A 4633-nucleotide genomic window follows, 5' to 3' on the forward strand; every position below is an offset into this window, starting at 1 on the left:
AAATAAGTATTTATATTTGTGTACAAGCTGTTTAGATTGTGAAAAAGCCTGTGTTTTTAGAGTTGTTAACGAAGTTCATGTACTCAGACCAGTAATATTTGGGGTCACAAGTTTTTGCCATGGGTATTTTGTGGGTCAGAAGATAAAAAGTTTGGGAACCACTGCTGTAGTAGATGTTTTGCTTCCAATCCAGGGATAATTTTTAATTCAATACTGGAAAGTGTGGAGTTTAAACTGCATGAACTACTCTGCCATGCCAGTTGTCTTTATAGCTTTAAACGCTTAATATCTTAAGTGCTTGCTTGTGTTTATCATTGAGCAGATGAATAATATTGATCTTTCTGTTTTATATTCAAAGTGTCCTGTCACTGAAGTGAGATTACATCAAACTCTAAAGAGTGTCTGCACCTGAGTCATGTTGGCCCTCTCCTCTATCTGTTTACGCAGCTCTGTGAATTATTGATGGACGTGGCTCTAAATTTATCAGCCTTAAATGTGATGAGGGCAGCAGCAGAAAGTTTCTCCTGAGAGTTTGAACAGTGGAGCCAATATCTCATTAAGCAGGTCCGTGCGAGGATGTTGTGAAAGAGGCCAATCGTTAATTGATCTCGGTCCAATTAAGTAACAGGTTGTAGAGCTACTTGTTGGGTCATAAAAAGGCAAGATGTGTGTTTGCTTTCGTTTATGGCCCTGAGCTATAACCATGACAAGGAAACCAAAAAAGTCAAGTTCTCCAAGAAACGTAAACAAAGCAGTACAAAGATCCAACAGTTTGCAAAGTATCACAACTCGAGAAATGTAATGTCTTTTTGTTTGAATGTTAGGAAATAAGGCTGAATGCTCAGAGGTGGTGATATGTTTCAGACTTGAAGGCRGGTCTCTTTAGGCCTGGTGAGGTGTGTGTGTTTATGAAGGGTGGGGCAGTGTTTCTAAGCAATTTGAGACACATATTCATACATTTTTATGAGGACTATAATCTTAAACTGCAGATTAAAAAAGTTCTTTCAAAACAAGTGGATTAAACATCCTGCTTTAAGATTTAAAAACCAGGAAGTTTGTGTTTCCTCCACTCCACCCGTCCTCTCCACATCCCCTTAAAGTTGTCTTGTTCAACAAGAGTACGCATTTGCTTTGAATTTCATTATAAGTTAATTATTTATCTTTTTATGGACGTCATGTCAACAGCCCTTGCATGCTCTCTGAACGCCATAAAAATACCAAAGAGCTTACTTTTTTTTCATCTGTTTCAAGGTTGCTTCCACCAAACATGCAGACACCCTGGGATTGTAATCTCTTGGAAAGGATCAATGTTTTTAGATCTAAAAAGTTATTTGCATTAAGACAATTTTTTGTTCAGTGAGTTGTTTATATCGAGTTGTTAGAGTTGCTTTTTTGTACTTTTCTGGCTCTAATTGAATGCTTAACAAGCTAAATTGTTGGCTGCTGCACTGTTTGGGTTTGTTTGTTGTTATTGATAATTAATTTAATGAATTTAATTGTTCTCTGAAGTTACAATACAGAAGAAAGTATTAGCTATCCATTCAATATATTTTCTTGATCTTTAACTACCGTATTTATTCAAGTATAAAATTAAATCCATAAAATCATCCATAAATTTGGGGGGTAGTACTATACTYGGATAAATATTTTTACTTATGTATTTTAACTGAAATATCGGTTTCATTCACAAAATTATTGAGTCCAGAAATGAGACCACATCGTAAAAAGCAGTTGAAATGAGCTTAACTCTGACACTCCTCCGTGCTTCAGAGCGAGACAATAACAGATCCAGGCAGGCGACATGAAGTGAAAAAAAGGGGGGGAAAGTATTCCTGCACCTTAGTAACGATAACGAACTAAAGATATTAGCGTGTGACCGAGCCACTCCTCGAACAACAACAAACACATGTTCGTCTGTAATGGCTGCCATCTACCGGTGGTCTGAAAAAGTTTGTATCCCTGAAAAAACTTTTCCCCACCAGAGGGGGCACTCACGAGTAGGAAGTAATCTGCTTTCCCCCACAAGATGGCCCAAATCTCATGTGAAGTCTCTGACTTTTGTGTTGGCGCATCCTGGTGGACTATGTGCAAAATGCCAGAATTAATATGATGCTGCTACAGCTGATTTATATTTGTTGTCAAAATACCTTTTAGTACATATGTTGTTAAAATAAAATGAACAGTCCAATGATCATTTTGCTGATATGTATAAAGACTGCAAAGGCCGAAAAATCTTAAAGTCTGTATGAAATTGGAGGTAGTTTGAGGATTAAATTTTTTATGCTTTTTAAGCTCAAAAAAGTGGGGGGTCGTATTATACATGAGATCGTATTATACATGAATAAATACAGTAGTTCATTTAAATTTTATGAAAGGTTTAGTGCTTGTGAACTCAAACCAATACAGAGTTGATACCCACAAATCTGTGATCCAAAACAGGTTTTCTCGGATGCATGTCTGCAGGAAAACCTTTCAGAATATTTTAGGCTCACAAGTTTCTCAGAATCATGATTTCTTGAGCTATGAACCTGTGAATCATCAGACATCGGCAACAGGTCACGCAATGGACGAGTAATGTTATTGTATTAGCACTTACATTATGTAGCGTTTGAATTGTTTCATTTTTTTAATGCTAATTGCTAATGCTAATAAAAACTGAGAGATGGCCTGCAAAAACGATACAAAAGATCTGCAGTCTGCCATCGTCACATCAGATTTGGTTGTTCATGAAAACAGCAGGCATACGTGTAACATATTTGTTCAGAAAATATTATATCACTAATAGAATTTTGAATCATTGAATCAGCATTGGATAATGCGTGTTGTTTTTACAGTTCAGACGTTTTAGATTGTCTAAATCAGTTGCGTCCCTAGCTGTGTAGATTGTATACATCCTTAAATTCAGGGAAGACATTTATTTGCTTCTCTGCATTTAAGAAGCATCCTTGTTAATCTGTTTTCACTCAGTAGCCACAGAGCACCTGTTGTGTGATTTTTTTCACRAAGAGGCGTTCAGTTGTCTCTGCTTTCTAGTGAATCAAGTGATCCCTCCAAACCTGGTCATTGAACGCCTCACGTTTCCGCACCAWAGCATCCCGGGCGCTGCAGCTCACCTGCCCCACCCCACCCCCTTCTCTCAGACTCAGCCTCCTCTCCCTGGCCTGCTGCTGCTCTGTCTGAGCCGTTTAGGCACGACATCACAGGATTATCGCTCAGTCGTTCAGGAACACAGAGGCGCGTAAACTTTTCTCAGCGCTCCGGGCAGGAAGGTTCCCTGATTACTGATTACAGATCAGAGTGACGGACATGTTTTGTTTTGTTTTGTTTTTCCCACCTCTGCTCTGCACGCTAATGCACCGTCAGAACAAACGGGCTGCACCGAGCAAAGATCAACACACAGGAGGGGAGGTGGAGAGGAGTGGGGCTGCCTGCTAGAGGAGCCCACGTGTTCCCCTTTTTTCTCTTATTCCTTACTGCTCCTGGAGGACTGGAGGTAGGCTTTTGTTGTTGTTGTGGGGGGCTGTGTTCTGCTCTCGGGGTCTTTTCAGCCTTTGTCTTGGGGTTTCACTCCCTTAATTGTGTTGAGGCTCGCAATGTTAGAAGTCATGCGGATTTTGATGCTTGTGTTCTCGCAATAGACAGATGGAGAGTCAGGATGCTCTTGTTAATAAAGATGAGGATGCTGGACAGATCCTGCTGTCTGTACTTTTTAAAAGGAGGGAGGAGAAGAAGGMCGAGTGGGTCTAAGCTGATCCTTGGAAGATGTTTGTAATTGAGGTATTTTTTGAAGCATGTCTGTAATAAATATGGTTTCTGTCACAGTTTCATGTCTGCATGTTGGTTTTATTATGAAGCTGGAAGTTCTAGTTGGTGATTGTTTTTTTTTTTCTACGAGCAAAGCAAAGGTTGAACAAAAGCCCCCCTCTCAGCGTGCAGCTAATGGCTTAACCAAGCATAATAAACACCCACTTCTCCAGCCTGCATTGCTGCATTTGTTTTGTTAAAATTGCCTGTTTAGCTGTGGAAACTCTCCTCGATCCATTAGGTTTTAGATGCTTTTTTGGACCATTACTCTACTCAGTTCCTCTTTTACCTTTCATTGTGAAATGTGTTGCTCCATCCTCTGGTTCACGACTGACCCAAATACCCCTCACATGCTCCACCCCTCCCCCTGAGCTCCCATCAAAACATGTCTCTGCTGCTTCTCCTTCTATTGTTTGATTTGTGCTGCACCTTGATCAAACTGGTTTTTTTTCTTTTCATTAACAGATTTCGCATTTTGATGTACATATATTATAATAAAAGCAGCTTTTTATTGTGAGAATAAAATTGAAAAACCTTTAAATCTGATGGCTTCAAGTTTTACCATAAGAACAACCTAAAGATGTGGTGCTTGGATGTAAAACACTCTTGATGCTTTGCAAACTACGCAAATATTAATTTAATGTTATTTTTATCTTAATTATTATACCAGAAATTCATATGAACTACATGGAAATGATCTATTTTGGGAAAGTCTTTATAAACTAGAATGCAAATAATCACATTTGCATTTAATTTGTTAACTTTGTCACATCTCACAGTTTATTTAGACCTTTTCTCAGCTTTTTTTTTTCTTTTCTGTCATTTAATG

The 4633-nt window shown here is 38.7% G+C and overlaps 1 protein-coding gene across 1 annotated transcript in view; it reads left to right on the top strand.

The window, feature by feature from the left end:
- Nucleotides 1-3305: 3305 nt before the first annotated feature.
- Nucleotides 3306-4633, top strand: part of LOC106533970 (protein kinase C and casein kinase substrate in neurons protein 1) — a gene marked incomplete at its 5' end in the record, with an annotated part of 13776 nt that continues 12448 nt past the window's right edge. Inside the window, 1 exon segment of the mRNA XM_014030458.1 lies at nucleotides 3306-3493.

This window comes from Austrofundulus limnaeus, unplaced genomic scaffold (assembly GCF_001266775.1).
Source record: "Austrofundulus limnaeus strain Quisiro unplaced genomic scaffold, Austrofundulus_limnaeus-1.0 Scaffold1064, whole genome shotgun sequence".
Classification (NCBI taxonomy): Eukaryota; Metazoa; Chordata; class Actinopteri; order Cyprinodontiformes; family Rivulidae; genus Austrofundulus; species Austrofundulus limnaeus.